The sequence below is a fragment of the Limulus polyphemus genome, unplaced genomic scaffold (assembly GCF_000517525.1).
Source record: "Limulus polyphemus unplaced genomic scaffold, Limulus_polyphemus-2.1.2 Scaffold2083, whole genome shotgun sequence".
Taxonomy (NCBI): Eukaryota; Metazoa; Arthropoda; class Merostomata; order Xiphosura; family Limulidae; genus Limulus; species Limulus polyphemus.
The window spans coordinates 176,160-188,892 of record NW_013667693.1 but is presented as its reverse complement, the minus strand read 5'-3'; the positions used below and the strand labels follow the sequence as shown (position 1 = coordinate 188,892).

General features: G+C 34.9%; 1 protein-coding gene and 1 long non-coding RNA gene across 2 annotated transcripts in view; one reads left to right on the top strand and one right to left on the bottom strand.

Annotated features, from left to right (window-relative positions):
• LOC111087382 (kinesin light chain 3-like) overlaps window positions 1-12,733 on the bottom strand; it is a 39,168-nt gene that overhangs the window by 25,359 nt on the left and 1,076 nt on the right. The window contains exon 2 of the mRNA XM_022393830.1: window positions 2,645-2,700. The gene's annotated coding sequence lies outside the window, so the exon portion shown is untranslated. The remainder of the gene's footprint in view (window positions 1-2,644; window positions 2,701-12,733) is intronic.
• On the top strand, window positions 9,522-11,524 carry LOC111087381. The gene is made up of 4 exons (XR_002612079.1): window positions 9,522-9,558; window positions 10,169-10,264; window positions 10,936-11,036; window positions 11,487-11,524. It is a non-coding gene; the product is annotated as an uncharacterized LOC111087381 (long non-coding RNA).

Sequence of the window (12,733 nt, the reverse complement as noted above, 5' to 3'; positions counted from 1 at the left end):
TGCCAAAATACTATAATTGTTACAGGTATCTTTCCAGATGGTCGTGGTTCCTCGAGTTGTTACAAATTACTTTGCTTTCCAGTGCCACTGCGTGCAAAGGATACACTCAACTTGGAAATTCTAAATTACCGATTTGAACACATGTTTATGATCTGAGTGTACGGATATTTTGCTTTGGAAAGGGCTATCATCATATTCTTTTTATCTATGAACACAGTTCTGATACATGCTGTTCCATCGCTACTTTATATCGGCTGTGGCTGTCACGTGGCTTGCTGATTCGCATATTCAAAATTGTTTTAATAAAACGTATTCAGCCCTCTGTAAAAATGTACCATTTCACAGTGTAATGAAAGTAAATCTTTGAAAATCATACTCTTGCAAATTTACCTTGTATGAAAACTACTATAGAAAATCCGAATAAAAACCTATTTTAAAACTCTAGAACAATTTCTTACTGAAGACACATTTAAAAAATATATATTTTTTTAGGACAAGAAGTTATTAGTTTTTAAGTTGATTATGAGCATAAAAAAGTTGTTGCACAACAACACTATAGGAATATCAGTATATTAAAATCATACTGTCTTACTAGCTTACATATTTCATTCTTCATTATATTCTTTATTATAAAAAATTATTTGCTTTCTTAGCTAGATTTTTTAACTAATAGTTCGCCATTGGAATTTCCGTTATAAGCCGGACGATTTTCTCATCTTAATCTTTTTTGGATCTTCATATAGCCTTGTGGTTAGGGCACTCGACTTGTAATCTGCGGATCGCGAGAACGAAATCTTTTCGCTGAATATTCTCGCCCTTTTACTCATGGGGACGATATAATATAATGGTCAATCCCATTATTCGTCGGTAAAAAGTAATCCAATAGCTGAGGGTGGGTGGTGTTAAATATTTGCCTTCCCTCTAGTCTAGCACTTCAAGATTACGAACGGCTAGCGCAGATAGCTCTGGATTAGTTTTTCGCCAAAATTCAACAAATAATTATAGAAACAGATGTTCACATATACATACAACAGACTTTAAATGTTTTGATCTATTTCATTCCCTCTGCTAATGAATTCAAACATTTTCTACTTTCTACTTTCTAGATTCTACTTTCACAGAAATCCTGAGTGAGAACAGGCCCGAAGATGACGAAAACTACTTTTAAAGTGACTGTTTTATGCAACAGACAATCATTTGAATAGTGTGTGTACTTACAACTAGGTGTTCTCTTATGAATAATGCTAATTATCTTTAAATATTTATTTATGAATTTCTTTTTCTCACCCAAACGTGTATTTTATGAAAAAAAGATCACGTACAGGTCTAATCAATTCTTTGATTTGCTACTTCAGACTAGTTTCTCTGAATTCAAAGTTCATCAGAGCTGCTTGGAGGAAAGAAGCAAATAATGAAAGTAGGCCTAGTATTGTGGTGTTAGAAGACTGTGTTTTACATATGTTGCGTGTTACAGTTCTGAACTAGATGGATTTATACGGTTTTTAATGTTATAAAATATTTTTATTGCTGGAATATAAAAAAGAAAAGAAACATATCTTAATTTAGTATTAATTGGTTTCTAGAAGTAAAGACATGTTAAGAAGTGTCCCCCTGGTGGGTCAACGTGGTTCAATAGCGGATAGCAAGCTTTGTACTATGAAAACAGCAACATATTAAAAGTTAGCAGTACATAATCATTTCAAAAGGAAGTTTTGAAACAGAAAAAATTTCATTGAAAAACAATATTTTTATAGCATTCTTACCATTTAAAAACATGCTTCATTACTATAATAATGTGCCCGGCATGGCCAGGTGGATAAGGCGCTCGACTCACAATCTGAGGGTCGCGGGTTCGAATCCGCATCCCACCAAACATGCTCGCCCTTTCAGCCGTGGGGGCGTTATAATGTGACAGTCAATCCCACTATTCGTTGGTAAAAAGTAGCCCAAGAGTTGGCGGTGGGTGGTGATGACTAGCTCTAGTCATCACCCTCTAGTCTTACACTGCTAAATTAGGGACGGCTAGCGCAGATAGCCCTCGTGTAGCTTTGCGCGAAATTCCAAAACAAACAAACAAACTATAATAACATTTCAACAAATGGCCGCACTATACCGTGCATATCAACTCAATTAAATAATGCCTGTGCAAGGGAATATACCTTTGAGAAAACATTTTTTCTTCGAGTTTTCGAGTTAAGTATTTTTAACGCTTAAAACCATGTGCTAAATATATTTTACATAGATGATAAACTAAATTCTAAAGGTTTAGTTTTATGTTAAAACAAATATTTTAAATAACACTTTACTAATTCTAACTTTTGCGAGTTACTATAGTTTATTTTCATTTATAATTGAAACATGTTTGAAAAAAAACTTTGTTTGTTTGCTATTAAGCACAAAGCTACTCAATGGGTTATCTGTACTGTGCCCACCACGGGTATCGTAACCAGATTTCTAGCATTATAAGACCCTAGACTTACTGCTGAGCCACTGGGGGTCTGAAGCAAAGGTGAAACAAAATAGTTATAATTAAACAAGATAGAAATGTTTCAGTATATTCAGAAAATATAATACTAAATTACCGAATGCAAATTGTTCATGTTATGTTAAACCAACTTACGAGGCATTAAAACAGTTTTCTTACCTTCTGATGACAAACCAAAGGTTTTTGTAGTTGCTTCTTAAGATTTTCTACCCGGCCTTCAAGAGATAGAAAGATAGTTGATTTCTCGTAACACCATATGTGTTATCATTCTAAACACTCACTTTAAACTAAGACAACTCACAGTAAAAGTTCAAGGGAATTTACTTACAAAAGCAACACATTCATCACTTGCACAAGAGAGATATTCCACTTGACACATTGAACAGAACATTAATTAATTATTTTATTTTACACACTAAACACAATATCGGTAACACTGACTTCTCTAGTTAATGTGGCAGATGTAAATCTAGAGTCAACCTAAAGTTTTAATTATCGTCTTTGGATGGATGTTTTAATATAATGTTCTAATGAATAACTCGATGGATTTGTACTACAGATATTTGTATAAATGAGTACAATGAAGGATACTGTTTGGCTCTGTTTACTTGTGAGATGACAAATATAGGTGTGTAAAAAAATATACGTCATGAATTACAAAATATCAATATCATTTAAACCTAAATGGCGATATTACTTTTACAAATAATATCAGATGACTTTTCCAACATATATTACAATAACTGGTGGAAAAATATAAATAAACCGCCACCACAGACTATCGAAATTTGTACCCACAACATCATCAAAAGTTATAACAGTAATATGCTAACTAATTCTTTAAACGAGCTAAACAGCACTGAATCCACTCTTAGAGACTGTAACACACAGTTAGAGGCTTGGTAAGGAAAGTGTCTGTCATCACGCCTGGCTAGCGTATTATATAACTCTTTAAACAAGCTAAACAGCATTGAATCCACTCTTAGAGACTGTAACACACAGTTAGAAGCTTGGTAAGGAAAGTGTCTGTCATCACGCCTGGCTAACGTATTATATAACTCTTTAAACAAGCTAAACAGCACTGAATCCACTCTTAGAGACTGTAACACACAGTTAGAAGCTTGGTAAGGAAAGTGTCTGTCATCACGCCTTGCTAACGTGCTATATAACCCTTTAACACACAGTTAAAGGCTTGGAATATGTCTGTCGTCATACCTTCCTGACTTGTTAGATAACCCTTTATGTGAGCTTCAATGGGTTTGCGGCATGTTGCTGCTGTTTGAAGATAAGGGTTCAGTCTTGCCAAAGAACGTGAGTGATATGGCATTCTGAGAGCTATAATAGTTTTTAGTATTATTTGTCTCGTGAACAACCCAAATTTTTTGTTTGGATATTCATTCCACAAAGTTTAGCTGGAGTGTAAGAGAGAGCTGAGGTTATTATCATTGTTCAAATCGGTTCAGGTTTTAAAACAAAATGCTAAATATGTTCAAAAATGTTCATGCTAAATAGAGTTGTTTCAACTGTAAAACACTTGTGTCAGACTATATCTTTTTTAGAGCTGGTCTTACTTAACTTAACATTACTTAACACGTTCTATCAAATCCCTTTACAGCATCTTGCTAATTACCATCTCTAGTCGAGAGCACCAAACAACAGTTTTGGCACCAGTAATCAAGATTTTTTAATGCTGACTTTAAGTCTGACATTTTTAATCTAAAGTCTTGCAACTCTCATTATTTTTAGATTCCAAACTTCAGTGATACCAAAATGTCAATGCCAAGGTTAAGGACTTATAGTAGAGTGAAAAAGGGAGCTAATGAGGTCACAATCTGAAAACTTCAGATGGTATTTCAGTCACAACAATGATTGTCTGGAAACTCAAGATTTAGTAAATTTGCTTGATAGTGATATCTTTATGGTGGCACATCACTCTACCAATCAGGAGCAAAAACTACCCATTCATTCAAACATTCCAGGTAGCAGGAAAAACTGGTACTTTTCTTGTTGTTGGTGGCTCAGTTACTCGCCAATGGAAAATCTAATCATAGGCCTTTGTACTTGCTGTTTCATTTCAGTAATACTGATGTTAACACAAATCAGCTTGTTAATCTTCATTGATCTCGATACCATCGATTGTGAGCCCCCAGTAGCACAGCAGTACGTCTGTGGACTTGCAACGCTAGAAACCGGGTTTCGATACTCGTGGTGGGCAGAGAACAGATAGTCTACTGTGTAGCTTTGTGCTTAATTCCAAAGAAACAAAATCATTGGTTGTACCACAGCAATTTAGCACACTATCTTGTACTTTCATCTATTTGTACAAATGTCTTGCTGCATTAATTAACCTAAGAAGGTCACATTACACTTTGCTGTACAACAAGTCCTCCCAAAGCTAGGTCTAGTTACTGGTTTCTCCCAGCTTTTCCCAAAGGTATTTTTAATCTATGCACGGTTCAATGTCACTGCTGCTTCAATAACTTTCATAGACGCACAGCACCGTGGATCAGTACTAGGAGTGAGACAAGTATTAGTTTTGGTTGAATATCAGAATTCGGATATCTGGCTCCTAATATCTGATCAAATAGTAGATGTGACCATACACATGCACATGATCTACTACTTCATTACAATATGGTATTCAATACAGTGAGAAAGGATGACATTTCAGGCTTTACCTCCAAGATGGCAGACTTCTTTCATGTTCAACAAACTCAACACGCTTCAATGGAAGAAAAATCGACAATCAAGCACTTAGGAATTTCGCGTCAGTAGTTCTGCTTAAAGACCAAAATGCTCCTTGTATAAAGACTCTGGGAAGCAGCATGTGGCCCAGCATGGCCAGGTGGTTAGGACACTCGACTCGCAATCTGAGAGTCGCGGGTTCTAATCCACGTCTCACCAAACGTGCTCGCCCTTTCAGCCATGGGGGCATTATAATGTGTGGTCAATCCCACTGTTCGTTAGTAAAAGAGTAGCTTAAGAATTGGTGGTGGGTGGTGATGACTAGCTGCTTTCCCTCTAGTCTTACACTGCTAAATTAGGACAGCTAGCACAGATAGCCCTCGTGTAGCTTCGCGCGAAATTAGAAAAAAAAACGAAGCAGCATGCTTTGGTCATGTGACTGAAAAGGTTTCTCACAAAAACAAATGTGACAAGGAAGTTCTTTTAAAGAAAAATCGGCAAAATCGTTGAATTACACTATAAAATCTTAATTGAAAACTGTCATTACTCGAAAATTTAGTCATAGAAAATTGGAGTCACGTTTTTGAGTATGAGCAGGCTGGAATTCTTCTACAGTAGGTGTGTGTGACTTGTTGATGATAAATTTGGAGAATAAATGGACAACACACAATCCACTTGCTTTAATATAATATATATTTTTAAAAAGTCAAACGTATGTACAAAAATTATTTACACTATAGGAAATCACAATTTTATCTAAAGCTCTAAATAATTCTCTTTTCTTGTCAAAAGTCCACACAATCTGATTCGATTACTTTAGAATCCTCTTGACAAGATGAACTATTTTTCTCTACTCTTATGACAATAGTACTGGTGAATAATTCACTTACGTTGTCCTGTGGGTTACCACAGTTGTATAATGAACTTTAAATAATTGTCTCCTTTTCGTTAAAGTCCACACAGGCGGGCTCAATTACTTTAAAACACCCTTTGAGAAGACAAATTATCCCCCTTATCTCTGATAAACTATGAAACTCACTTTAAAATATTGCCCGTTAAGACTAATCACTCACACGCCACCTAACTTCACGTTGTTTTTTGTTTGTTTTTTATTTTTGCTTTTTTCTGACTAATCTTTACTTGATATGCACTCACTTGGTCACCTATATAATATATATATATATATACCTTGCCCAACTGAGTACTGGAACTTTCTACAAACTAGGAGACACTATGATGTAACAATACTCACGTAGCGAGAAAAACTTAAAGGATTCGAGAAAGATGACGTCATCAGTGCTACAACAATTGAACTACACACACAACGTACAACTCTTACCGAGTTACGAAATTTGTCATGGCTATTGCCTTTAAAATAATTACTTTTAACACTCTTGTTAAAAACTAAATAATTATTAAATATTAAATCACTAAATAAACTAAATAATATATTTTACTTTAATCGGGTTCTACTGCATCATACTTTATAATGTGAGATAATCCACTGATGGAAATGTTACCTGATTCGTCACAAAATCAATATCCAATCCGATTGGATTTCATCAGATGGTACAATTCCTGAACCAATCATTGAATTGGATATTTGCCCTATCTCTAATCAATTCATTCAATAAATGGACGACCTCTCAGGGTTGCACTGAAAGGTGCATACAGCACAGCTGTACTCCTACAATATTCGAATCCAAAGTATGACTATACTTTTCAATTTTCAAAGTTCATCAGCCATTTCACTATAATCGCGTTTAGAAACGTTGATGGGAAGTTTTTTTGAGAGAAAACTGTGGAGAAGATCGGACAAGGCAAGATAAAGGTCTTGTTTTCCAGTGGTTGTTGGTGATGTGTAAAGATGTCGTGGCTGTCAATGATGTGGAGAGTCGAGAGGAGACAGAGAGATACAAACATGTATTCGAAGTATTAAATTTAAATTATATTGTCTATTAATAAGACAGTGGAATTATTCTAATAATAATTCCTGATTTTTTGTATTTTTTTTCTTTTTTTGACTCTTTGAATTTAGAAACTAATTTCATTTTTAAATATACTTTATTGAATCCCGGAGAAAACCCACTTTAACGGAACAAACGTCGAATAATTTATGTGTCTTTTGACCTGGCTGTAAAAGAGAACATGGCGGTTAATAACAGCAACATGACATAGTGTTTAACCCTTTATTTGTGCGTTTTATTCTTGTTTTCCAGTTCTCAGAACAGATTGTATTGCGACGTGTGTTCGATGGGGGCGCTTGTAAGTTCATGTAGCGCAGCCGTCAATTTGATTCTTTTTTCTGCTATTTTATAATATTTTAAACCTAGTTCAGTTAGTCTATTGTTTAAAGGGGGTAGATTGCTGATTTTATGTATGCAATTTACTGGGGGTAAATTTGGGAAGCTTTAGGGCTAATCTTATTGCTCTGTTTTGTTGTACTTATAGTTTTTCAGGTTATTTTCTGACACGTTATAGGTTATCTGACAGCCATATTCTATACGTGGGCGTACAAACGTTTTATATATTTTTAGGGATGTTGCGGGTGTACAGCTTGAGTTTTTACTTGCAATAAGCCTTATGTAGTTGATACGTTTGCTAATCGAGGCGTGTATGTTCTAAATATGTTTGTTCCATGTTAGGCTGGTGTCAAAGGAAATACCGAGAAGCTTGACGTTATTACTCATATTTATTTGTATTTCTCCTAGCTTAAGTTTGATTTTCTTGATAGTTTTCTTATGTTTACGTAGTTTTTGAAGAAAGCTATAACTTGTGTCTTTATTTGTTACGCCATTTAAGGATTAAATTCAGTGATTTTTGGACGCGGGTCGTTGCTATGAGTGGGTTTCTAGATATGATCCAGTCTGCTGTGTCGTCGGCATAATGAGAATAATATGTACATGTTAAGTTGGGGAATGGGATGTCGTTAATAAATATGATGTATAGGAGTGGCGAAAGGACGGATCCTTACGGCACTCCCGCAGTAATATTTAATGGTTTTGATAACGTATCATTAACTATAACTTTGACTGTATCGGCTAAAATGTTCGATATCCATTTGATTATAGTTTCATTAATATTTAGCCGTTTTAGATTATCTTTTATGGCATTGTGGCAAACAATATCAAATGCTTTTTTGACATCTAAAAATACAACTACTGTGGCTTGATTATTACTGAATGATTTGTAGATTGATTCCGTTAATCGTGGGAGATGGTCTATTGTTTGTCTGTATTTTCTTGATATGTTTTGGTTGTTTGATAGTACATTGTTTGTTTCACAGAAGTATAGAAGCCTGTTCGATATTATTTTCTCCGTTAGCTTGCCAAGACAGCTTAACAAACTAATGGGGCGGAAATTGTCGGGATTTGATCTATTGTTTTTTTTAGGTATTACGGTAAATATTGCTTGTTTCCAAGTATCTGGGTGGTAACCAGTTAGCAGTGATAGATCCAAAATGTTTGTCAAGTGTAGTAGTAAAAGATTTGAAGCTTTTTTAATAACAATATTTGTAATTCCATCATGCCCGGGGATGAATTCTTAAGTGTTTTTATGTTAATTTTCAGTTTTGTAATTGTGACTTTTCTGTTTATTAGATTATGTTGGTTTGTTGTCATGTTTTCGTGTAAGGTTTTGGCTGAGAAACACGGAGTGAAAAGCGTAGGGTTCGTGTTCATGTAGTTTACCTGGCTGTGGTGCTGGGTGTCACAGTTCGGAGTATTTAAGTTGCTAAAAGAATCTTCATAACAGTCAATCAGTAGATTAGCTTTATCTGAATTGCTTTCATCTGTAATGTTATTATGTCTTATTTGGTGGAATAGATGACAAAGATTTAAATTTTTTCCAGAATTCTTTAGGTTTACTTCGTGAGTTTTGTAGGTTGTTACAAAATTAAAACCAGTTAGTTTCTTTTAATGTTTTAATGTTGTGTTTTATTTGTACGTTTAATCTGTTTATTTGAGTTTTAAGGGTGGGGTCACGTGAAATGTAATGTCTTCTGAGACGTCTACGTTCTATAATTAGTGCGAGTATCTCAGGTGTCCAGTAATTGTATGATTATTGTTTTGAAACTGATGAGGTGGTGTCGGCTGTACCTTTGCTCATAGCTTTCGTTACGTTTTCTACTTATGTGTCTAGTTCGTGTTTGTTATTTATACATTGGTGATAAGTGAGCGTTAAGTGTTTCGTTAAATGGCTGCCAGTCAGTTGTAGTGTAGTTGTAGACCGGTGGGAATTCTCGCGGTGTTGGGGATCTCTGTACCTGATACGGGGAAGTGATCGTTTGAGAATTCTTGGTGAACCGTGAAATTTGTTGTTTTTGTCAATAAAGTGGACGGGAATATTATTAAGCCTAACACATAGTACGTGTTTGTTGGCGATTGAAAGTGAGTTGGTGTTTTGGCGTCATTTATAATGTACGTGTTGTTTCTGTATAATAAATATTTTATAGTTATATTCTTTGTGAATTTCAATTTCCATTTAAGTCTTTATGTGGGGCATTTAAATCACCTATAACGTACGTTGCGGACTTCTTGACATCCATTGTTGGAGATAGTTTATATCAAGTTTTTTTTTTTATGGGGAACAATAGATAGTTACTATAAAAATGGTTGTTCTATTGTTTATGTGAATGTTACAACGTGTGACTTGTTGTGTCTATATATATAAAGGGTCAGCATTGTTCAAGTGAAAGCTATGAAAATAACAATAGCATATATTACTAAAAGATACAATTATAGCATCAGCATATTTTGTCAAGAGGTATATGACATAAGTCTAGGTTCATAAGTTTTTATAAAGTAGTCTTGAATAGTTAATTCAGTTTTATTTATGTTATGAATTTAAATATGTGCTTTAGTCTCATAATCCCTGTCACTTGTATTCAGAATGTTCTACCTAAACAAGTCAATACCAGCGCGTTAAACGTTACTGAATTTCAATAACTGAAACACTGCTTAGTCCCATGTTCATCTAACTGAATTGATTGCCTTTCAGGAGTTTTGATAATGATGCAGCTATCTTAGAGAAGTTGGACACCAAACACAGATAGTATGACGAAAAGCCGAAGGAACTGCACACTTCTATTTTTTAGTAAGTGTTTTGACTAGTCTTTACCCATTGCAACCTCTGCAACTTTAAATGCATCAATACACACTTCCAAGCTTAAGTTTCAAACGTGTTTTCTTTATCCATGGAAACACAATTCTTAGCTTCATAGCAACAGATTAAAACTTGTTGTGAAACACTAGAATATCACCTAAAAAAGATTAGATACCTCCCTTTTGAAAATCTCTTAGAGTAAATCTTCTATTTCTTGTCCACAATCTCTGCTGGAGACAACCAGATATTCTCTAATAGTTCTATTATTTTATTCTTCAAGGTTTGCTGTATTTCAGCTCTAGCAATATTCTTATCAGCTTAAATAGTGGTTCATTTATCAAATATGTATTACCTGTACCGGTGTGAGGATGTGCCACTATTGTTCTTCTCATGTGACCATTTTGTTCTCCTATCATATCAGCATATTCTACTGGTAATTTAATGAATTGTTTTGTTTTTTTCTTCTCCTTATCAAGACTGTAAACTCAATCCTGGACCAAGGTATTCAAATGTTCTAACAACCTCTGTTAACTTCATTAACTTGAATAAATTTGAGTTTTAGCTAGACAAAATGGCGGTTTTTCAGAGATAGCCTGATACACTGCAACAGTGAGAAAGTTTCTGATGTTATTACTGTTTATGAAAAACATGTATCCTTGCAGGTGTGTGCCACGCTGTACTCAGTCCTGTAGCTATTGGACTGATCACCACATCTTTAAACACCAGCAGACTGCTGTGCCTTTCTAGATTGGTGACCAAACAAGTGAGTTTTGTTAGATTAGTTAGTTTGGAGCAGCAGTAATCACAGCTTTTTATTGATCTGCCTGTTTTGGCCTACGACAAAATTTGGACATGTTTATCTCATTTGTTTTGTTAGTCTGTAATTTAAACAAATATATTTATTTCAAGACTTGTGAGACACTGACATGACGAAAGCACAATCAAATGGAAACAAAAACAACAATATCTAATCTACCTTTGCTGACTTTTTCCTTTTCAGCAGATTATTTGTTGTAGCCACTTCAAACCTTGTTGCCATAAGTATAACTGAACTGAAGATGTGATAAGACTTGCTAAGCAGTAGTAAGTTAAGTAAGACTTCATCAAGAAAATATTCTGTGAAAATGTTTTTACCAGTGAAAACAAAACATTTTATTTAACATAAACACTGGCACGTGATTTATATGGACATATTTTGTTCTCTCTTTTCTAGGTCAATTAAAATGTGTGGCTACTAAAATTGGATCATGACAAAACGAAAACTCGAGGTTGTTCATAAGACACAACCAAGGTAAATCAGATAATTCTAGCTCTGCTTGGAGTTATATTAACTCTGCTATAGCTCCCAGAATTCCCAGTCATCTACATCATTAAACACAGCTCATTAAAAGAGAAAACAAACCAAGATATTCGGCATCGCTTTCTCCACATATGAAAAACATGCTAACAACCCATTAAGATCCGCTCAAATGGTTATCTAACCAGTCAACCAGGTGAGACACAGACAAGTCCTTGGGCAAGCCTCCAACTGTGTTTAACATTCTGTAAGGAGAGGATCGGCTCTGTTCAAGATGGGACATAGGGGTGTAAGCTATAAGAATGGCAACAGCATATATTACTAAAAGATATAATTATAGCATCGGCATATTTTATCAAAAGGTATATGACACTAGTATAGATTATCGAATATTTCAATAAGTTTCTTATGAAATATTCTTGAGCAGTTAATTCAGTTTTACTTACGTCATAAATTTAAATATGTGGCAAAATTATCACTGAGAGTTTATGAGTTTCAGTATTTGTTTGAAATAGTTTTAGGACATAATACTCACTTGAGTCATTCAACGAAGACAAAACTTTGCCGTGTAGTTTAATTCTTAGTCACGTGATTATTGATGCTTACTCTAAGCCACTATCGCTACAGATTGGTGAAGAAAAAAATTATATAAGTAATTCCCCTTTGCTTAAAAAGCTCCACACACAGGTTACAAAACTGTTTGCGTGTGCCTGCAAACCATCTAATTAAGATATATGATCTTATATGACTTTTAGAAGTACCTTTCACAAGTTAATTTTGTTGTAGTTGTTTGTTTCAGTCTCATTGTTTTAAGCAAGATCTTTAGTGAGAATATAATTTCATCAGAAACTTTCGGTAAATTAGCTTTGCGCGAAATTCAAAACAAACCAAACAAACTTTGGTCAAGCCCCAGCCAAACAAATCGCTAAGCACCTAACATTTTCTTGCCTCGCCTCATTCGCCAGTTCTACGTTACCTTTGACCCCTCCCCCGAAAGAATATTATAGAATAAATGTACATTTATGAGAGAACTGCAATGTGGACTAGGGTCGTATTAGAGACGTGTCAAATGAATACAATTCCCCCTGTTCCTGTGCCCGGCATGGCCAGGTGGATAAGGCGCTCGACTCACAATCTGAGGGTCGCCGGTTCGAATCCCCGTC